Here is a 24,003-nt window from a genome sequence, read left to right as displayed (position 1 = left end):
ACAGTTGCTATGGCCCTGCCTCTCCCACCAGTCTGGAAGCTAATCAAGGGTCAGAGGAACTAAGGCTCACTAATCTCAGCACTCCAACACCTGGTCCAGGGTCTGGCCTAAGGCAGGGGCTAAGGCAGGCATTCTAACTGAATCCTTCCAAGGGCACCATTCACAACACATGTCCAATGATGCCAGCTGTTTTGGGGCCCTTACTCTTCAACCCCTCCCATTTTTCTGAAATCTCAGAAACATACACCACCAAACCTCCACCACAGCATCCTCCATGTGGGCTGGACTGAAAGAAAAGAGTCGAGAAATAAGCCAAATGGAGTTCATCCCTTCTGTCATGTGAGACTTCAACACAGACCTCCTGGTAACCATTTGAGGCTCTCTCCCCTCTCACACCAGTTGTTCTCCTAACTTCAAGAGGGATTAGGGCCACAAAAGCACAACGTGGGAGTGTCAACCACTAAGGCAGGAGCACCTCTCCATGGAAAACATTCAAGGACCTGCTCGGTAGAGCTGGCTTCCTTGTTGCATCATGCTGTAAGTTCTGGAGTTCAAATGCCCCTCAGAGATCATCCAGCTCAATACCTGTGAGGAAACAGTGAACAGAGATCTAAAAGGTGGAATAGACTTATCCAAGGTCACATCAAGTTAGCGTGAGAGCCAGGATTAGAATCCATTTTCTGGGCAGATACTTTTCCTACTTCACCATCTGCAGTCTATTTCCAAAGATCACCAACACATTAACTTATAATCAGTTCTTGCTTTCCAGTAAGGCCCAAGTACGGACAAACTCATTTCGTCCCCTTGGGATTCACCTGCATCCTGGCTGGCTGCTGTCCAGGAAGAACAAAGCGCAGAAGTGGCTCCTCTGTCTCCTGGCTCTCTAACTCCAGTGACCGGTAAGCTGCCTGTCCCTCTCACCTCTAGTTGAGAGAGGGCAGGCTACCTCAGCCAGGAATGGTTTTCAGACATCATCACCCACGCTAGATTAGCTCATGGAAAGGGCCCTTCCTGGAAGAGGGTGGAAGCTCAATCTGCAGACACATGATCTGGAGGCAACAGGTAAGCATAAGTGACTGTAGCTCCTCTACTACTGGAGTCACCCACTGGGCCCTTCCAGCAAGAGGAGCTAGATATTCTCTCTGGTGAGTCCCTGTTGGGTTTTACTCCCTCACTTAAGCGTGTGAGCTGGTGTGCGGGTTTCCTGTTTCCCCAGTGCCAGATCAGCTTAGATGGAGCACCCTTCCCATAATGCACAGATGCCCCTAACAGAAGAGAAACTCCTCCCAGGTAGAGTTGGGCCATTTGCTTATTAAAGTCTTATCCTTTCCATAATGCTTTGCTTTTATAAAAACCCATACATACTGTACACCACATGGGAAAAGTTCCTTTTATATCAGTTACTCATATTTTCCCATTTATTTAAGCTATTAAAATTCATGCAGATATTTTATAAGCCACCAGGATTCGTGACTGGTATTACTGAATGTTTAATAATAAGCTAAACAGAAGAAATCAGAGGGTTAAATGATGACTGCAATTCCTGTAATGACTTAATTAAATTTTTATTGAGTACATAAACTATGATGTCATTTCTAGCCAACCATGGCTCTGCTTTCCCAGCGTGTCACAGGGTGGGAGCCCTCAATAGGAGACTCGGCTAAATGAGCAGCAGGTCTCTGTTGAAATGGGGAGGGGAGCAAGGCTCATGGAACACACTCAATAAATTATCCGTTCATTTTTAAACAAAGTCCATGAGTTATAATATATTTGCCATGCACTTTTTATGACATAATAAAAATGTTACCTTAAGGATTACTTAACACATACTACAAATGTTATAGCAGAGGCAGGCACAAGGGGCAAAGAAAACAAACATGAGCAGGCCAGGGACGGGTCCTGGAGTTTATGTCCCGGGGGAACAGCACAGTATATTAAAAAGGGAATGCAAAAAAGGGGGGATGCAAGAGTTCAGGGTTACTAATCAGCAGATTAATGAATGAGACAACCAATGGGGAGCACAAGCAATAACGAATCTTGCAAGGCGTATGTTTAATTAACGTTCTCTCAAGGAGGAATATTAGCTTTAAAGAGATGCCAGTTCATTTGAGGCCAAATCACTGCTCTTTTTCCTTTTTTCCCTATTGTGGCTGTTAAAGACATTTATGAGACTGCTTAACAGAGGACCCAGACTATGCAGATATAGGAGCCAGAGGGGGAATCAAGCCTTTACTTCTCCACAAGCTGCCCTTGGTCATCTTTCCTGCTTCACCTCCTCCTGCCTCCCCACCTTCCTTCATCCCTCTGTCACAGTCCTGTGTGCTCTCCAGCTACGTCATGCCATCCAAGTCTCTCAGCCACAGGCCTGCCGGAATCCTCTCTTGATTTACTGATGCTGACTCTTATCTTCTAAGGTCTAGCTCACAAATTACATTCCCTATAAAGCCTCTCCTCTCTCCATTCTACAGGTACCACAAAAGTGATCCAAATCTAGAAATAGGTCCCATAATTCACTGTTTACCAAGTGCCAAGAACTATGCTAAGCGCTTTCTACAGATTAGCTCACTTAATCCTTTCTGATGAGTGTACGAGATAGGCACTGTTACAATCTCCACTTTAAAGAGGAAACTGATGTGTGGAAAAGTTAAAGCTACACAGCTAGGACTACTGGAGTCAAGATTATAGCATAGGCTGGGGATATAGCTCAGTGGCACAAGTGCCCACCTGGCAAGTACAAGGTCCTGAGTTCGATTCCTGGTACAAAAAAAAAATATTATAGCACAGCTGGACATGGTCAAGCACACCTGTAACCTCACCACCCAGGTGGCTGAGGCAGGGCAATTGCCATGGGTCTGAGGCCAGCGTGGCCTACACAGTCAGTTCAAGGTTGGCCTGAACTACATACCAAGGCCCTGTCTGAAAAGGAAAAAAGATTACAGCATAAAGCAATCCAACTCCAGTGATTATCTATGTTGGCACAAACTCCACAAATAATGTGGCTGCTCTTTCACATGTCCCACACCTGAGGTTATCTGTAAGGACAGAACTAAAAAGTACTAATGTGAGCTAGGGATTTAACACACAGTGGTAGAGCAGTTGCTTAGAATGGACAAGGCCTGGTTCAGTCCCCACCACCACCACACACACTTGAAAAAAAGTGCTAATGTGGTCTTAGGACTCCCAATTTGGGTCCACTAGGTCACTACACACCCCTAATATATCCCAGGAATGCTCCTAGGAAAATGGGGTGAGCATCAGGAAGGTATAATAATGTGAGGGGACAGGGAAGGGAAGAAGGTTGGTATGAAAGACAGAAACCAAGGAGCAATAAGGTAAGAGGAAGCATTCAGGTTACTGACTTGGCACAAAGTCATTTATAGCAGCGGGCTAAGGCTCTGTGGGAAAGAATTAACGACAAGGGGTGGCTAGAGTTGCTCACTGAAGCCTGAGGAATATATCAAATTCATCACAAGGCAATAATACTAACCAAGAGATAGCAGGCCATGTTTTCAGTCATTTTTAGTAGACAGTAATGCCATCATCAACAGTCTGTAGTACCAACAGCATGTGCTACAGCCAGTGATGGTGAGCCTATGGTACACGTGCCCCAGTGGACTAATTATATCTTTGAAGGCTCTAAAAGGTTCACCATCACTGGAATCTAAGCTAATGGGCACTGTTAGCTAGTCTACAAATGTCACGGTAGAAATTAACCCATGGTGGAATATTATTATAGGAGATACATAAAAATGGAGTGAAAGCAGGTAGAACAGTAAGAATGGGGACATGGAGAGACCATTTACAAAAATACATACTTGGATTTTCACTTACTTGGATTCTGACTAAAGTATTTATTGAAGGTCTTTCAGCAATGATCAAAAAATACAAACAAAACTCTGTGTGGGCACATGTGTGCTTGTGTGTGGCTGCGCACACAGTGTACAGTTCCAGAGAAAACTGTTAATGCCAAGAAGAAAAGGAAAAATAATAAAACATGACAGATGCACAATTTCAATTTCTTCTTCCCTTTTTAGAAAATGATCTGAGCATTTGAGTAAAGCATGTTCTAGTTGTGATGAAAGGCCAACCTAAACAAGGCATGAGATGATCCTTTTAAAAACCCAGCTTAAAAAATCATCTCAAACTTTTAGTGCGAAGGAAGGGAAGTTAAGTATATGAAGAGAAGCTTTAAAAAAAACTTGCTGGGTGTGGTGGCGCACGCCTGTAATCCCAGCACTCAGAAGGCCAAGCAAGGCAGGAGGATCTCTGCAAGTTCAAGTCCAGCCTGGGCTACAGAGTGAGACCCTGTCTCAAAAAACAAACATACCAAAAAAAAAAAAAAAAAAAAAAAAGGAAGAAACAAAAATCCCTTCTCATTTATTTATTTATTTTGAAAATTCCAGTTTGCTGCTTGTCATCTAACAGTATACATTCAAAATCTACGATGCCGGATAATGTCCTGAAAAACAAGTTACATAGCTGGCACGCAAAATTCCAGAACCAGCAGCCTTAGTTTCTGAATGACCACAAACTATAGTCCTTTCCAGTTTTGTTAAACAGCAAATTAAGATTTAAAAAAAAAAAAGTAGCTGTCTTTGGAAACTGCAGTGATTGTTTAACTGGCAAAACACTCAAACACACCCATAAATCCATTATTACTTTGCAAAGCAGCTGATGAGCACTACTTTAACATCCTGGGAAGACCAGACTATCCTACCAGTTTAATCCTCTTCTATGTCAGGATGTATGAATCACTGCAGTACGACAGCTACAACCTACTTTGATTTCTGGAAGCTTCTGACTACCTCCTGTGTGGCAAGTCTCACGCTTACTCCAGGGAGAGAGGTCAACATTCAGCTTGAAGAGTCACTGACGGTACGGAGTACTAAATGAAGTAATCCTGGAGCTTTCCATTAAAATCCGCACTGCTATTGAGTGTGGTGGTGGCGGTACTGACGATCCAACACTGCGTTTGATTTGACAGTTTTCATATTTATGATCTTACTTGTGCCTCACAATTATCAGCCTGCCTTCTAGTAGCTCAGCCTAAATGCTGCTGTTGTCCTGACTCCATAAACAAGGAGGCAGAGGCTGAAAACTGCCAAGAAACTTGCCCTCAACTCATGCCCAGCGTGCAGTGCCAGTGCTGTGGCTTTCAGCTCAGAGCACCAGGCTCTAAGCCCAGTGTTTTTAAAAAACTATCATAGCTTCTGTTTCTGATGAGTTACATCAGAAATGAAGAATCACACAAGCACAAAAACTAAAATCACTAATTTTCTGTACTTTAGGAAATAAAAGTAAAACAGAAATGCCTCTGAATTGTTAGAAAAAAATTATCTTAAAAATAACAGGAAGGCCAGCTGTGGTGGCACATGCCTGAAATCCCAGCACTCCCGAGACTGAGGCAGAAAGATCACTGCAAGTTTGAGGCTACACAGTGAACTCAAGACTAGTCTGAACTACACAGCAAGACCTGTCATAAAACAAAACAACAAAACTAACAGGAAAGTCAACAAGGTCATCTCTAGAATAGTTTGTCTAGACCAAAATAAGTAACAGGAGGGATAAAAGGTTTGACCAGGTAGACATAATAGGATACCCAGAGCAAATCTCTGAATATAAACTATTAGGAATGTTGAAAAGATAACTATAATTTGGTTTATTAAGAGAGAAGCTACATATAAAGGTAGCTATTATAGTAATGTCAAAAATCATTCTTTTAGCTATTATACTTAAGAACGAACCACGAACCCAGGTATGGTGGCACACACCTGTAATTGAGAGGCTGACGCAGGAGGATTCCCTCAAGTTTGAGGCCAGCATGGACCACACAGTAAGTTTGAGGCCAGCCTGAACTACACAGGGAGACTCTGTCTCAAAAAACAAAGAAAAAAGAAAAGGAAAAAGAATGAACTATGGGAAAAAATGGAGACATTTCAGTGAAGAATAGCAGAGTTGGCACAGGTATCCTATGGCCAACAGGAACACCCAGAGGCTGTTCCGTGGGCTGGCGTGGTTGCTTCTATCTCAGACTTAATAGATCAGTAGACCTTAGGAGTGCCCTGATGCAGCGGCATGATTCCTTCCCCTTCATTCTCTCTCTTCTCTCCTTCTCTTTTTCTTCCTTCTCTTCCCCCCACCCCTTTCTTCTACCCTTCCATAGGTCAGTGACCCACTTTTCTCTCCACATGAGTGGAAGGGTGCTGAGTTTGGAGCTCCTGCCCCACAGAGATGAGCACACAGCCTGCGCTGACTGCTCACACTCTTTCTTCTGAGCAGAGACAACCAAAGACAAAAGGCAGCTCAAGCTGAGTCACCCACAAGTCTACTCCTAAGTCCCTGTTACTAGTACTAAGCTCCTCAGCCTCCCTGTGTCTTTCTTTCTGAGGACTACTGTTACACTCTCCTTTCCATTCTTGGGCCTGTTACCTTTCGGTACATTTCTTTTGCTTAAACTCGCCGAGGTCAGTCTCTGTTGCTCACAGTCAGTGGATGTAGTATCATTCATCAGTTCATTTAAAACTAAAACCAGCTAACACTGATTGAATGTTTGCCATGTGTCAGAAACTGTACTGAAAGTTTTTATGTTATCGTTTTAATCTTCCCAGTGATCCTTTAAGGAGTTGTTGCTGTCCTCATTTTATAGAAAAAAAGTCACCTCATTTTTTTTGTGAAGCTTTTCAAATCTTCTCAAAGCTTCCTTTACATGGGTTTTTAATACTTTCACCAGGAACACTTACTGTACTACTTTAATGATCAGTTTAAAGACAGACAGACACACACACACACACACACACACATACACACACTGCATTAGACTATGAGTTCCAGGAGGGCAAAGATGGTACATTGCTCAGCACATATCACTAGAATGAGTCAATCTGCTTTTGCCATAAATACCTCTTACAGTATGGATGTCCACATACAGTACTTAAAAGCTCCCTGACTATAAGCAAGTTTGTACGTGCTGCTGCTGTATTAATGTTTTTCAAACACAACTCCACTCTCGCTGAGCAGGCCCAACTCCTGTCATTTTCATCTGTCCTCAAGTAGCCTCTGAAACTCCACACGCCTCTCAAATCAATCTGAAACAAGTCTCTAGACCAGCTCCAGTTCCTTCACCACCACTTGTAGAAGTTCCAGACTTGCTGTCCACATACTTATACCAAAGTCTGAAATAAAGACCAACACTTCAGACTATACAGAGAAAGAATTTTGCAGTGGGTATGGTGGTACATGCTTGTAATCCCAGCTATTCAGTAGGCTGAGGCAGGAGGTTCATAAATCCAAACCCAGCCAAAGCAATTTAGTGAGACCTTGTCTCAAAATTAAAAAAATAAAAATAAAGAAGGATATAGCTCAGTGCAAAGGCCCTGGGTTCAATGCTTAAGAATGAGTGAATAAATAATTAAAAAGGGCTCGGGGTTTAGTTCAGTTGTAGAGTGCTTGTCTAGCAATTATGAGGTGTTGGGTTCAATTCTCAGTATAGCAAAACCAGTCAAACAAACCAAACCAAAAAAACAAACAACAGCTGAGCTAATCCCAACACTTCGGAGGCTGAAGCAGGAAGATTACAACAAGTTTGAGGTCAGCCTGGGCTACATAGCTAGACCCTGTCTCAAAACAAAACAAAACAAAACAAAACAAAACAAAACAAAACAAAACAAAACTTTGCAATTATCAGGGTCACCCTAACAAGATAACAGCCAAGAAACCCTAGTAGGAAGTAAAGTAAGCAGGTTAAACATTAGCCAACCTTTTATCCCTACCTGTTTTATAAAAAGTACAATGGAAAAATAATAGGAAACTTTCCTAATTAGTATTTTTTTATTCATCTAAGTTTTAAAAAGGGCTTATGCATTACTTATATACAAGTAATTGGTTGAAAGTTTTGGTTAGGCTTTGGTTTTCTGCTGCAAAATACAAGATGTGGAAAGTGAAAACAATTTCTTAGGGATCACCAATTGCCAACAGTCAAGGTGAACAAGCAGGACAGTTACCTAAAGTATAACAAGCAAAGATAATTGTACTGACACCTACAATGATGGCTGTAATTTAAAATAAAAACAAAAGGAGAAATAAGTGTTGGCAGGGTGACAGAAAAGTTGGAACCCTCATGTATTGCTGGAGGGAATGTAAAATGGGGCAGCTGCTTTGGAAAACAGTTTGGTAGTTTTGTTACAGGCAGCTGAATTAGATAGAAATATTATAGGCCGTCAGACAGGGCCAGGCCCTCGAAGAAGCCAATATGAAAGACAAGGTAAGATATGTAGTTACTGTGGGCCAGACCTCAAGACCAAAGATTAAACAAATGCACCCACATACCTCCCTAGGGATGGACATCAGGGATTGATATTCTAAATAGGTAGTGATCACCCTGGAGTCACTGACCCAACCCCTTATAGGAAAAGCCCCTGTTCTGTATTCATGACCATTGCTACGTGACTCGCTTCTGCATTCGATCCTAGTTTACTCATCTTACCTGAACAATTATACTTGTAATCTTATTGGCGGACCATAGTTTTGTCCCACCTTATGCCCACCTTGTAATTTCCCATTTTCCCCCATCTTAGACCCGCCTCACCTCATGGTGGTTTTGCTCTATAAAAGTCCCTAGAAAAGACAGAGTCTTGGGCAACCCACTCGGGCCTCCCTTTTGTCCCTCTCTTGGACAGAAGCTTTCTTTCCCTCAATAAATATATTCTGCTCTTAACCTTCGTTGTTCCTAAAATTCATTCTTCGATTTTAGAGAACATAAACTCGTCCCAGATACCATTCAGGTTGGGAGTTTTTATTTTCCTGTGTCCGTTTCTCAAAAGATTAAACACAGAACTACCCTATGACCTGGCAATATTACTCCTAAGTTACATATCCAAAAAGAATGCAAATAGGGACAGGAGCAAAGTCTTACATACCAGTGTTCACAGCAGCATCACTCACAACAGCCAAAAGCTGGAGATAACCCAAGTGTCCACTGACAGAAGAATGGGTAACCAAAATGTGGTACATAATGACACAATACTATTCAGCATGAAAAGGCATGAAGTGTGATATACTGTGTACTATAAAACAGATGGGACTTGAGATCCTTATACCTAGTGAAACAGGTCAGAGGAGGACAAATACTGTGATTCCTCTTATAGTATATGAGGTATTCAGGATAGGCAAATTCATAGAGACAGAAAGAATAGCAGCTCCCTGGGGCTGAGGAGAGGGAGAAGTGGGGGAGTTATTATGGGTGGTGTTTTCGCTGGGAATGAGGAAAAAGTCTTAGGTACAGATAGTGATGATGGCTGTGCAACACTGTGAATGTACTTAATGCCAGTGCACTGTATATTTCCAAATGGTTAAAATGATAAATAATGTAATATACACTACCACAAGAAGAAAATTTCTATTACAAATGGTTCTTCCCGGACAGGTATTTCAATCTGTGATTAACCATGCACATATCAGAGCCTCTCTTATGACACTCAGTCTGCACAGTGGTACCATGAAGAAACTTATGTTCTTGAGAAATCACCACCAGCTATCTGGGGTGCAGAATCCAGCATGGCCCGGTCCATGTTTGATAAGCATGTATTAAATGCCTATTAATTTTAGGTATTACAGTATGTGCTGAAGGTTAAAAAAAAAAAGTGGTATATGAAAAGCCACAGAAAGGGGAACAGGGACAGCATTTTCGGAGGAAAGTCTGTCCCAGAGATTTCATGGTGGACAGAGGCAGAAGGCAGAGTCCAAAAGGCAGTTTATGCTACCTATAAATGGCTCTAAATGCCACATGAGGGAAGACAAGGAAGGGCTGTAAGAACGAGGAAGTTGCATGGACAGATTTATTTGTGAAAAGTAATCCTACAAAAATAGGCCCTAGAGCTGGAGGGAAAGAACAGAGGCAAAAACCCCAGCAAAGGCTGTGCCATACTCTAGACGGGAGTTGGTAAGGAGTGGCCACGGGAACAAAGAAGAGGAAACTTGTTCAAAGAGAATGTCCACACTGGGAACGAGGGCATCGGGTTAGCACGTGGGTATGGAGGAGAAAGTGAGGCTGTGACGTGCACAGGATCAGACCTCACTGAAGAAAGGAGAGAGAAGGTGAAGAAGGAATGCAACATTTGATGTACTCATACACTGAAGACTTCCTGACCCTAGCAGCACGAATGCAGACAACCAGTCTTGAAGGCTTTAGCCATCACTGTGCCCTGAAAGTCTCCTATGTTGTATGGTAATGGAAAATCTTACTTGGATGAGATGTAATATGAGCAAGATGTGTATTTAGTTTGAGCCCAGCAGGCGTCTGCAGGAGAGCAGGGATACAGCACACTAGAACCTAGGAGCCTGAGCCTCCTTTTGGGTAATTTTCCCACTCCGTGACAGTATATGTCATCCTCTCAGTCCTCTGTGTTCTACCTGCACCCGTGAGGTCTGCTTACTATGAGGGAGAAGATGCCGGCAGACTGGGGTTCCTAGGGACATCAGCAGGCTCCTAACTGCATTCTGAGCCTCTGACTGCACTTATGAGTCAAGAAAAGCTACAGGTACCATTTTTCTTTTTAAAATGATTTTCTATTAAATGTAGGCAGACAGAGCACAGTAAAATTTATAGGATGCTTGTTCCCCATCCCTACCAGCCACCTCAAACACAAAGACACGTAAGTCAAATAATCAACAAGTTATTAAATTCTCTGCTAATGGAGCTGAGGAAATTCCCCTTGTCATGGACACTCAGGACCTAAACAACCTAGAAAACCTACAGGCAATACTGAGATCACTGGCTTCAGTGTCCTGCTTGTCAGAGCCTAGAACAGATACACGCCACCTGGATGGCAATGTTTTCTCAGAGATCCAAACATCCAGCTCCTTCCCATACTAAGGTTCCTAGTCCCTTCATCTAACTGCCCTGCCTTCTTCTTCAGCGATGGGAATGAGGGAGGTAGAGCCAGGACAATGAACCAAACCACCCTGGTAAACTGACAAAGTAGATCAGTAAGGCGGACATGGCCACTGCTTTCCACGCCTGTCTTTCACTGCGGTAGCCTCACCACTTACTCTCAGAGCTGTACAGTTTCCAAAACACTGAGCTGTGGTAATCTGAGACAGTGGTGGTTCCCTCTGTAGAGATGAGGAAACAAAGGCTCAGAGAAGTCACATGGCTTGCCTAATTATCACTGAGCTAGCACATGCCCAGAAGTCTTCTGACTCTTACTTCAATATTCTTTTTTGTTTGTCTGTTTGCCTGAGATGGAATCTCACTGTGTTGTTTAAGCTGGTTTTAAGCTGCTGGGTTCCAGTGTGTCTCCCACCTCAGCCTTCTGAATGCTGGGACAACATTCTTTTAAAGCTCAAACAGCGGATGTGGTGGCGCCCACCTGTAATCCCAGCACTTGGGAGGCTGAGGCAGGGGGATCACTGTGAGTTCGAGATCAGCCTGGGCTACAAAGTGAGCTCAAAACCAGCCTGAACTGCACAGTGAGACCTTGTCTCAAAAAGACCAAAAAAAAAGAAAAGGAAAAAGAAAAGCTCAAACAGACATTCAATTGATAGCTTCTAGAATCCTGTAGAAGTATCCTGTGAATGGCTGAACTGGAGCCTACGTAGCAGCGATAAGATGATATGAGCAGTTGGGAGCAAGGAGTAAGGTTGATGCTCCCATCACAGATGTGACACTTATCGTGAGTGCTGAGAATGTCTCATTTCTAAGGATAATTCTCCCTTTTTGTCCTTTTCTTCAGGAAAATGCTCTTAAAAGAGCATTTTATCCAAAGGAAAGAGAAAACTCTGCTAGAACGCTGTGTCCATCACATACATCTCTTTGGTGGTCGGTATACAGGTTCCAGCACAGGCCTAAGAAACGCACGGGTCTTTAAGTACAGGATTAGGCCCCAGGAATCACCTCATTTTGTGACTCTGGAAATCAAATTACTCTAAGCCTTAGTTTTTGCATCAGAACTATGTAAGCCTGCCTTTCCCTTTTCTTTTTACATTAACATGTGAGGAGAAAATGCTTAATAATAATAGAATTAACTGCAGTGAATATTTATCTAGCTCAGGCATTGCTTGAAGAGCCTCACATTTTTTAATTCATTTAACCCTCACAATGCTGCAGAATGGAGGATGAGTATTACAGCTACCCTTTTTTATAGAGAGGAATCTGAGCACAGAGACTAAGTACCTTACCTAAGGTCACACAGCTGGGGTGGGATCTGAGTCCAAACACTCTGGCTTTTGTGCCCAAGCTCCCTCAACTCCTTTGTGACAGTGTCCTGGAAAGCAGATTATAAATCCAGCCCCGAGCACAACCTCTCACATGGCAGTGGGGGCCTCAAGGTCTCAATCCCTCTCCCTGGCACTTGCAGCTTGCCTCCTTTCCAGCCCCATCCTCCCTTCACACTCAGCCCTGCTGCGAAAGAAAAAAAAAAAAAACAGTGGGTAAACTATATCTTACTTGTTCATCTATTTAGTTTAGAACTGAACCCAGCAAAGATTCAACTTTTTTCTCTTCTTGGCATAAACTAGATTGTGAGCCTTGTAAGATCACTTCCCTCCGGTATACTCTACCAACAGCATTTAGAGATTAGCATGTGGTGAGGAACAAAAATGTTCCTTGAGTAAATGAACGAAACAATCCTTAATAGACTCAGACAAATTAATAACGCTACTGGAACTAGACGAAAATGTTCTTTAATACCTTCATCACATGTATACTCAATGCTAACTATGCAGCGACCACTGTTCTAATTGCTGAGGCTACAGCTGTAAACAAGAGACAATTCTAGAAAAGGGAGGCAGGGACACTAGAAGCAAAGTAAATAAAAAATACATAGACTGGCAGATGATAATTTGGTGATATTACCCTAATCTGTCATTCAAGGTCCCAAAGACGAGCAATTTATATACCATGCTGTGTATGGTATGTAGATGTAGAGACAGGGGGCAGTCTGCTGTGGTTAAAAGCTTGGAAGCACTGACATGAAAGCAGAAGACACTGCTCAAGAGCAGAAGCAAGGATGCTTACTGGAGGCTCTACCACCCATTTCTGGAAGACAAGACCATATTCTGGCCGGCTCTGTATCCGCAGGCAGTGCCCCACACAGGACAGGGACTGAATGAGCTCTTCACGACAGTGTAGGGCATCTGGGACCACGGGGGAAGGAGAATGCTAAGCTCCACATACATCACTGCTCTGCCACTGTGCTGTATGAGGAAGGGGGAAGGTGGGCCCTCCTTCCCCAAAAGGAGGTTCTTCTTTGGCAGGTAACTCATCTTGGATTTTCAAAGCATAGAAGATGATAAATACCTTGTCTTTGAAAGAGAGGGGAAACAGACATAAATATCTTTACTCAAGATGCCAAAAACAACAGGGTTCACTTGAAACCCAAAGGGGACAGAACTGGGTTGAAAAGAAGTGCAATGGGAGACACCCAGAAGGCCACTGAGCACTTAATGGGAATCATCTTTCACCTCCCCACAAACCTCACAGATATCGTAAGACTGCTGATTCTTAACCCCAGCAGCTCAACTGCCCAAGGCCTAGAAAAAGAGCAACACACAGTTTACCCTTTATTATTCTGATAGAAATTTTTCTCCTGGGAAGGAGTCGAAAGTCCAACACCAAAAATATGTATGTTTGTAAGTCATGAGCAAAGAAGCATTACACCAGTTATTAAAACAAAAATATTGACAGTGAAGAGAGCTGAGTAGGAGGTGTTAGAAAACTCACTCCACTAATTTATTCACTGGGAACCAAAAAGGACTTTCCCAAGAACAGCAAAAACAGCATTAATTTCCCCAGTACCCTCCTTTTAAAGAGCTTCGAACACTTCACATATATCCCTTTAAAGTATTCTCAAAGGCTCAAAATAAGGGCTTGCCGTCTCCCCAGGTACACATGGAGAAGCCAGAGCAGGCATGGCGAGCCTGCTTTGCCCTGCTCTGTTGGGCTGGGCCAGTGATAAGCTGCATGCCTGCTGCGTGCCTGACCTAGCCCAGGTTGATCAGGAGATAAAAAGATAAAAGGCAAGATCTCTGGCCTGCAGAAAACCAGAGTCCAGTCAGGCATGAAAAATACGTAGATACAGATGTAGGTACAGATACCTCCTTTATGCTTATGTGACTGACGTGCTACTGAAAAAGTCCACGTACGGGCTCTAAGAGCTCCTATTTATCAGTGCCCAATATGTGCCAAGTCATATTGCTGTGATGTAGAGGAAGAAATGGAGGCAGAAAGAAGTAAAGACATTTGCCCAGAACCTCAAGGCCACACTGTGGCAGAGGTAGGATAAGAACCCAGGTCTGTATGTCTAAAGAGTCCGTGTGAGAGGAAATGACTGCTTTTTAAACTGGAGCTGGTCTCTGGACTTCCTAACATTGAATGCCCGTATCTTAGCGGCAGATAAGAAAAACTCAGAGTCTTCACTAGGTAGATTTAGGGGGAGAATGGCCTGTTTCCCAGGCCCAGAATTGTGTATACATGTACTAATCTGGATCCACCACAGGGACAAATCCTGCAGGTTAAGAAGCACAAGGCAGGTGTATCTTCCAAAATACAACAGAGCTCTGTCTGGGCAAAGAAGAGCTGAAAGTCCTGAGTCCTTCTTGTTCCTTTGGTGGGCACTGAAAATGGATCAGCACTTGAGGGTACAGGACCCTCTCTGGCTTTAACAGAAGTTGCTCAGCCTGCAAGGGCAGGCATGGTGGCCACTGTGTAAATGCAGGACCATGCCTTTGCTCGGAGCCAAAGTCCTGCAGGGGAAGGAGCCCTCTGCTGGAGATCCCTGAAGAAGGGCACAACCTGGTGACAAGGCCGCAAAACTCACCTCATGGTGGTAAGCTCTGCCTATTTTGCCAAAGCTCCATTTTGAAGGCTAAGGAAAAAAGTGTGAGACAGAGGAAGGGGAGCTTAGGGGGCAGCAGGCCACAGTCCTCAGGTCAGACGGGATACAGTGAACAGGGCCAGCTGTGGGGAATGCCTGGGTCTTAGCAAGGGCCAGGTTAATAAAAAGCTCTATTTTAAGCCCACAGGATCTCAGATGGGGAAAGAACTTCAGGAGCAAAGCTGAGCCTAGAACTAAGGAAGCCTGATTCCCCGCCTAATATTCTTCCTGTTTAACTTACGGCATCCTTCTGTAATTGTCCATCAATCTTCATTTCAACCTAGTAACAACGAAAACCCTTGAATGAATCAGCTACTAATTATTTCCTTTTAGATAAACGATTTGTGTTTCTATCAACCGAGAGGTTAGTTCATTCCTTTGCTCACTCGCTATTATTTATATTCTATCTACTTCCAAAAAAAGTTCGAATTGACTTAAAATAAAAAGTATATGTTATGGTATTCCCAGCACTTGGGAGGCTGAGGCAGGAGGATCGTTGTGAGTTCGAGGCCAGCCTGGGCTACAAAGTGAGCTCAAGGCCAGCCTGAACTGCATAGCGAGACCCTGTCTCAAAAAAGACCAAAAAGAAAAAAGTATACGTTATGGCCAAAAGAGCAAAGGTTTTGAAATCAGTCAGGCCTGGCCTTGTGATTTACTATAGTGGCCACAGGCAAGTGCTTTAACTTTTCTGCCTCACCGCATTCAGCTATGTCAGTGCAATTTGCAGAGACAAACTGAGATGATGTCTGCAAAACACCTGGCCCAGAGCTTGGCTCAGATATAGGATGCATCTCAAAACAAAAGTCAGAGGAAAGAGTTAAACAATAAAGTGTGTGTGACAGAGAAAGGGGAAAATGAATAATTCTATCAAAAGAGCTAAATAAGGAAGCTCTGTACTTTCTGGCAGTCATGGCAAAAAAGAAAGCAGGATTGTTACACTATTCTCCCTGTCTGGTGAAGGAAAGCATGGAAGTTCATCAGGACAGCGAAAGTTCTTAATTCTCAACGCAGAGAGGTGCACATACCCAAAGTGAACGTATATGTCGGTACACACACCCGCACTCCAATGCATGCATACACACTCGTACCATCTTTTTCCAAAAGGAGAAAGCAGTCAGCTTTCCAGAGCCCTGTGGCTCCACTGGCACCACCCCTCTGCTGCCTACAATGAGGTGCTGCAAGAGTTAAAACATTTTTGTGCCAATATTTTAAGAGTGCAGAAGGTTCCAAATTACATGTAAAATAAACAATGCCAGACTGTGAAAACTCTTGGCTGCAATGTCCTCTGATGTTAACAAGAGTTTCTTTATTACTGTAACCTTTCAGAAGTGAGTAAAAATTATTTCTCTGCCCTAGTTTTGCCCTCCAGTAAAAGGGAAGAGAACAGTGACCATGGAAAGAGCTGTACAATGACTCCTCATGAAGGCTGGGGGGCTGGGAAGGGGCGGTTGAAAACACAAAGCCTTCCATATACGTTTCTAGTCAAACGTTAGAAATTTAATTTGAGCTGTGCTGATCATATGGTAAAATTTTACACTCTGAATACTTGTATTTTATGTAGCTAAAATTCTTACAGGGACAAGATGGCGTTTGCGAGATGCCCAATGGAGCCAGCGCTATGGAGAAAACCCAAATCTTGACCGAGTCTCCTCAACTGTTCAGTGAACACCTCACTCAGAAATCTGAGTGTGAAACACCCTTAAAAGACAGGAAAAGAATGAGGCAAGAGAACTGCAAGTTCAAGGCCAATCTGGGCAACTTAGGAAGACAATGTCTCAAAATAAAAAAAAAAAAAAAAATAAAGCCAAAAGAAGTCCTCTCCCTTCTCAAAACACTCTGACTTTATCCACAACAGACCTTCGCCCAGAATGCTCCTCTCCTCTAGTAAACACCCAGAAAGATGCAAATCAGGTGTCGTCCACCCTGAGCTCTGCCCTGAGCTGTCTTAGCAACTTCAAAACACGGAAATTTCTTACACTGTAATCGTCTGTTTATACGCCTGTCTTCTCCTCCTAGTCTAGGGAGTTAAGGACAATGTCTCAGTCATTCTTCTATCTTCAGTGCTTAGCACGGTACTGGGAAGCTAGCAGGCCACAATAAAATGGATGGATAGATGGGTAAAACTTTGTTTGTGTCTGGGAACAGAAATCAGACAGAGAATGATGAACTGCTAAAAAAACAGAACACAAGCTCTGGGATTTAACACAAGGCTAGCTTTTCAGACTTTCACAGAGTTGCTGAATGTTAAGTCTGGAAGAGAATGTAGAAATCATCTAACTCACCTCCCCAGAGAGGTGAGGTGATCTGACTTACTCAAGCTCACCCAGAAAGTGGCCAGGCTGGCCAGAACTCCTCCATTACACCGCATGGTCCCTCCTTACTACTGTCTGCAATGGTGTGTATACATGTTTATTTGGTGGCAGGACGAGAATGTGATTAGAACTATGTACTGTGAGCATGCTATTTCATAATGAACAAAATGGAGGGATATAATGCTGGGAATTCAAATTACTTGATAAAAGATATACTATGAGAGCATCTCATACATTAACATGAGTAATATACAGTCACCACAGGACCCAGCAATACCCAAGAGATCTGAAAACGTATGATCAGACAAAAACTGTGACTGAAATATGCACAATAGCATTATTCACAAAAGACAAAAAGCGGCAACAACCCAAATGTCAATACCTAACAAAATGTGGTGTATTCATAGAAAAGACCATCAGTAAAAAGGAATGAAATATTGAAACATGCTATAATATGAATAAACCTTGAAAACAATATGCTAAGGAAAAGGAGACAAAGTAAAAGGCTGCATATGCATGTTGCACTTATATGAGATGCTCAGAGTAGGTAAATGCACAGATAGGAAGGAAAGTAGTGCTCAGTAGGGGCCAGGGAAAGAGACACTGAGGAGTGCCTCCTAAATGGCACAAGGGCTCTTTCTAAGGTGATGAAAATGTTCTGGAGTTAGACAGTGGTGGCGGGGCATCACACTGTAAATTTAATAAAAAGTACATTTTAAATGAATATTATATGAATTATATCTTCATTTAATTTTTTTGTTTGTTTTTCTGAGACAGGGTCTCACTATGCAGTTCAGGCTGGCCTTGAGCTCACTTTGTAATCCAGGCTGACCTTGAACTTGCAACAATCCTCCTGCTTCAGCCTCCTGAATGCTGGGATTACACACGTGTACTACCATGCCCAGCTTCATTTACTTTTTTTATTTTTAATTTTTTTAAATTTTTTTTTTGAGAAATCGAACTCATGACCTCAGGCTTGCCAGGCAAACACTTACACCACTGAGCTATATTCCTGGTCCCCAGCTTCATTTAATATTTCTGTATTATAATGTTTATAACATATATGTATACAATGTAAGATAATAAATATAATATATTGATTTTCTAGGAGCTAAGAATCTAACTGAAGAAGCCAGGACCAGCAAACTGAGAGGCTTAAGGACCAACAGGTTCAGTGCTCTGTGATATATAGTTATTATAGAAATAAAAGAAGACAGTAACACTTGTTAATCTTGATTCTAACACTAGAGCTATAGTTTTGGTTTGTTTGCTTGTGTGTGTATGTCTGTGTGTCTGTATGTCTGTATCTATTCATTTATTTATTCTTTCATTCTTTCATTTGAGACAGGGTCTTGCTATGTAGTTCAGGCTGGCCTTGAACTCACTATGTAGCCCAGGCTGGTCTCCCTTGCAGCAATCCTCCTGCTTCAGCCTCTGAGTGCTGGGATTACAGGCATGCCCCACCACACCCAGTTTAGAGCCACAGTTTTAGTAATGACCTTTTCAGGTAGCACATACTAGTCAAGAGTAAGAACTAGAGTCTGGAGTCTAGAAGGCTTGTGTTCCTTCCAGGCTGCCATATTTACTCTGTAACCCTGCGTCAGTTATCCAGCCATGGTAGGCTAAAATGAATAATGGTGTCCCAAAAGATACCCATATCCTAATTCCTGGAATCTGTAACTATTACTTTTATATGGCAAAAAAGGACTTTGCAGCTTTGATTAAATTAAGACTTTTTTTTTTTTTTTTTGGTTTTTTTTGAGACAGGGTTTTGCTATGCAGTTTAGGCTTGCCTTGAATTTACTTTGGAGCCCAGGCTGGCCTTGAACTCACAGGGATCTTCCTGCCTCTGCTTCACGAGTGCTGGGATTCAAGGGTGTGCACTTGTCTGGCCTAAATTAAGACTCTTCAGATAGAGAGATTAGCTTTAATTTTCTGGGTGGGCCATAAATTCCATCACATATATCCTTAGCAGACACAGAGGTAGAGGAAGATGTGACCAAGACAAAGGAAACCATGGAGACAGAGATTGCAGTGATGCAGCCACAAGTCAAGGAATGTCAGCAGCCACCATAAACTAGGAGGAAGGAACAGATTCTCTCCAGGAGCACACCCCTGCCAACACCTAATTTTGGCCCAGTAAAAGTGATTTTGGCTCCAAAATTATGAGAGAATAAATTTCTGTTGTTTTAAGCCAATAAATTTGTTACAGCTATATAGGAAATTAGCATACTAATCTCTCTGAGCCTTAATTTCCTCAACTGTAAAGTGGGGTTAGATACACTGTATCTCGTAGGTAAGACTGTTGTAAGATGTGAAGTTGAAATAGTGCTTGTAAAGTGCATGACAAAGACAGAAGACTCAGTAAATGTTAGTTAATACTACTGGGGAGCTCTGTTCTGTATTAGGCTGACATTCTCAACTTTCCCATGGCATTAGCGCATGTGCACACCCTGTTCCTCCTACACGGAGAGCTGTAAGAACTGGCAATCAGAAGAAATGAGTCTCCTCATCCGTGGGCTTCTAACTTAAACGCAGCTCTCCCAGTTTCTCTATTAGTTAAAAGAAAAAGTCAGATTACAAGAAGTGATACTTCTCAGACTGAGAGTCTCTTACAAAAATACTATTGAGTCTCACCTCCGAAGTTTCTGACTCAGCAGATCCAGGGTTCGACCCTGGAACTTGCACTCTTAACCAATTCCCAAATGGCACTGAAGTGGGACCATCATGTGAGACTCCCTGGACCATTACTGCACAATGCCTTTCCAGTTTTAAGTCTCAGATCCCCCAACACACGTAGCACGAAAGTAACAAATACTGCCATACTGTGTTAAAATAGCCTCGAGACTTCTTTTCCTAAAGCAGAGTGGGAGGGATGGAGGGTTACTACAGGGTATGTGGCAAAGACTAGTTTTAACTTTTGAACTAAGTAGAATGAGAAACCTGAAGCAATGGTGGGAACAGGAAGAGGCTGTTCCCTTATCCAACATGCTGGCCCCATTTTAATTTATCTTAATCCCACCTTTCGTACTTTCCACAGGCCGCCTCCCCCTCGTGCCCTTCTCTAGAAACACATCTAGGTGTCTCCTGAATTCATTTATTGGCATGGCCCTGCACTATATAATGCTGCCTTTGTTAGTCTCCTGGCCCAGCCCCTCCGTGCCGGTGTTCAGTCTCGGTGTTCCTCCACTCTTAAAAAAACACAACCAAAGAGTCTCTGAAAAATAATTGTAAAACCAACGAAGGCAAATTCAGATGATGTGGAGACATTCAGACTTTAAATGCTGGAAAAAGCAATAAATTCAGAACATTGTTAGCATTCTCATCTGTCCTTTTTCTCCTCTTAGTCTCTATTAGTCCTGATGAATAGGAAACCCCTGCCATATTAGATTAGAAATTCCAACTAAGGGAAGCCTCACACCTGGGACTGGACTACACAAAAGGAAGGCCCCCGGATTCAAGAAAAGCTGTCCTCTTGGCCCTTGCTAACAGGAAAGAGGACTGAATTTTGGGATGGCATCGTGGAGGACTTGGAATTCGCATGCTAAACTGTAGTCCACATCCTGCTGCTTTCTAGCTGTATGACCTGGGGCAAACCAATGAGCTTCCTTAGGCACCACTTCTTTACCACAGAAATAACAATGGGACCGGACTTGTGCAACAGAAGTCTTCCATGGGGTATATTTCAAAATGCACATACCTGCAAGATCTTTCCATTGATTGAGAATCCCAAAGTTAAAGAATCCCTAAAGCCACCAGGAAATGGTGGTGCATATCTGTAATCCCAGCACTCTGTGAGGCTGAGGCAGGAAGATAAATTCAAGTCCAGTCTGGACAACTTAGCAAGACCCTGTCTCAAGAAGAAAACAAAATTAAAAAGGGGTAGAAATGTAGTTCAATGTGAAGGGCATATACTCAACCACCAGTACTAGGAGAATATATACATACATATATAAAGGCTCCCAATTTAACGTTCTAAGGCTCGAAAGTACCAATAAAGGACAAGGGAATCCATGTGGCAGGGCTAAACTGGGCGTGGTGGCGCATGCCTGTAATCCCAGCACTCGGGAGGCTGAGGCAGGAGGATCGTTGCAAGTTCAAGACCAGCCTGGGCTACAAAGTAAGCTCACAGCTGGCCTGAACTGCACAGTGAGACCTTGTGTCAAAAAGACAAAAAACAAAAACAAAAACAAAAAACAAAACAAAACAAAAAAAAACCCCAGAAGCCATGAGGCAGGGCAGGGAGAGAAAAATAAAATTTTTTGTGGGGAGAAAGGGCCAGAGAAATTAAATCCAGGTATGATCAGAGAACAAGAATTCCTGTAGTGATTACTTTAGGCACACTGTGTAAAACACCAAAGATCCCAGGACCCTTATCCCAGCCAGTGCAAATGACCCACATTAACCAATAACTACAGCACACCGTGCTAAGTTCTATCTCAGAAGTTTGCACACACGATGCAGCAGTACAGAGGTGCAACGGCCAAATATACTAACATTACATGTAAGCGCTGGGAAGAGTATCTTGGAGTAGTACTATCCAGTTGTGTTGTACAGTACCATGAGCAGAGGAGACCCACTTAGCCAGAGGGAACAGCATAAACAAAGGTCTAGAAGCATAAAAGAACACAGCACACCAAGACATACCCAGCCCTAGTACACGAGTAGAACATGGCATGAGTAGAACATGTGTTTGTGTGTGCGTGCAGACATTTTTTTCAGGGTGTAGGGGGGGGCAGTAATAGTTTGTTGATTAGACTAGAAAGGTGGCCTACAGCAAGGGTGTAGCTACTTTTGCCCTCCAGTTTTTTAAAAAAGATGTAATAATAATATAACTAAAATTTGTTTAACCTTTAGACTCGCAAGTGTTAATACAATATTTTGTGATATTCACTTTATCACTGTATGTCCACACATTCCTTTCTTCTTTGCGAAACCATTTGAAACTGCAGGCATCAAAACTTTGTACCTCTAAATACTTCAGCGTGCATCTTCTAAGAACACACACATTCTATATATCTATAAAGGGTTCTGTACACATTGCCGTGAAGTTTAAATAGGTCCAATATGTGATGAGAATCCTCAAAGGTTTCTAACATAAGAGGAACATGTTCAGATGTGGGATTTAGAAAATCTCTGGCAGCTATCTAGCTCCCTGGAGTAAGAACAGCTCACAGTTACTTCAGAAACTACTCATACTAAAGGACAGATGATGATTAAAACGGCCATGGAACAGAGGCGAGGATAAACCCTGGAAATACACTGGATGCAGATAAGGGGCGGCTTCACTTCAGGGACAGTAGGAATACAAAGCAAGGTAGGGAATGGCTCTAGCAATTCCAGCTTCTGGGGCCTGGACCGATGGTGATGACACCAGAAGTGAGACAGGAAGAGATTCATGGAACTATCTGTCTCCTGCCTCCTGAGAAGCAAGAGTGACCCTTGAAAGGCAAGTTGGAAAATGGCTTTGGCGGTGTCCGTTCTCCTACGCAGTCAACTGTAAGTTTTGCTGTGGCTACAGAAAAAAAGGTGTCAAATGCAACAGAGCAGCCATAGACCACAGAGGCAAAAGAAATGGAGGGTTTGAAGAGATTCCCTATTCTGGAAGGATGAACTGAACTGGAGCATTTGGTAGGAGGGGTACTTAAGGCAGGACATTATGGAAAGGCAAGACAGTAAGTATGCCTGAGACAGCCAAGGCTTTGAAAAATGGAATCCTAAATTAAGTCAACTAAGGCCAACAAATTCACTCATTCAGCCAAGAAACACTGACTGAAGACCACATTACGCATAAAGGTTTATTTCAGGGGCAGCAGGAATACAAAGACAAATTAGACCTGAGGAAACTCACAATCTGTGATGGAAGGTCAAAACGGTCACGAGAGATAAGTGATCAAGTGCATGGAGGATTTCATGCTACAATTCATTTCAAAATCGGAAGAGTTTATCACTTCTCTTTCAGAGACACCTCCCGAAATGGAATGAGTACAGTGAGGCACTCAGAGGAACAGGCAATGGAGCCACCAGACTGGTGTCCTGGCTGTGCAGATCTAGGCACCTGGTCAGTTGGAAAACTGCCTAAATACCAATTCTGTGTTCTCCGTCACTTCTTAGTGCCTGAGGGTAGGAAATGTGTATAGAAAAAGGAATGCCTCCACTAGAAGTACATCTTCAGTTGGACTCAGTTTAAACTCCTGAGCCAATCCCAGAATGGAATTACTCTGCCTTCTAAGAAGTTAGCCTTCTCTCACCCACTAACAGTACCTACTCCAACTGCTCAGGCCATTTAAGTACTTTCAAAAGAACTATTGATATATGAGAACAAACACATATTCTTATTTCCATGGCTTCCAGCCCAAGGGACTGTTTTTTACACTCACACCATTCATATCTATGACCACAAATACTGTATTTTTAACATGGCTGTCTTTAAAAACAAAATCTTTGACACTGAGTTTCAGTTCTGACCTGAGATGCAAAGCATAACAAAATTTTCACCTCATGGTAAAATAGGATTTTGTTTTTGTTTGTTTTTATGGTGGTAGGGACTGAACCCGGGGTCTATGCATGCTAGGCAAATGTTCTCGCACTGAGCTATATACCTAACCCTGTTTAAAGATTTTTATGGGGGAGGAGGGAGGAGATAGGAGGGAAATTTCTGAGGCTTGGAAGAAAATTTCCTGAAAACTAATGCCTTTGCTAAGATTTAAAGCCTTCTTACTTAGAAACGTAAAATACTCTCTCATGTATAAATTGTTTTTTAATAAAATAACTCCATTAAAAAATGGGAAAGCATAAAAAAGAAACATAAAAACTGACAG

The 24,003-nt window shown here is 42.7% G+C and overlaps 1 protein-coding gene and 1 long non-coding RNA gene across 2 annotated transcripts in view; one reads left to right on the top strand and one right to left on the bottom strand.

Annotated features, from left to right (window-relative positions):
* Positions 1 to 17,906, top strand: part of LOC102012771 — a 25,217-nt gene extending 7,311 nt beyond the window's left edge. The window contains exons 2-3 of the long non-coding RNA XR_260916.2: positions 770 to 899; positions 16,447 to 17,906. This is a non-coding gene — a long non-coding RNA (uncharacterized LOC102012771). The remainder of the gene's footprint in view (positions 1 to 769; positions 900 to 16,446) is intronic.
* LOC102012974 (ubiquinol-cytochrome-c reductase complex assembly factor 1) overlaps positions 1 to 24,003 on the bottom strand; it is an 87,223-nt gene that overhangs the window by 10,727 nt on the left and 52,493 nt on the right. The gene's annotated exons all lie outside the window — the stretch shown is intronic.

The sequence above is a fragment of the Chinchilla lanigera genome, unplaced genomic scaffold, assembly GCF_000276665.1.
Source record: "Chinchilla lanigera isolate Chin_1 unplaced genomic scaffold, ChiLan1.0 scaffold00021, whole genome shotgun sequence".
NCBI classification, from domain to species: domain Eukaryota; kingdom Metazoa; phylum Chordata; class Mammalia; order Rodentia; family Chinchillidae; genus Chinchilla; species Chinchilla lanigera.
The sequence above is the reverse complement of the archived record's forward strand: the minus strand, read 5'-3'. Positions and strand labels throughout refer to the sequence as shown.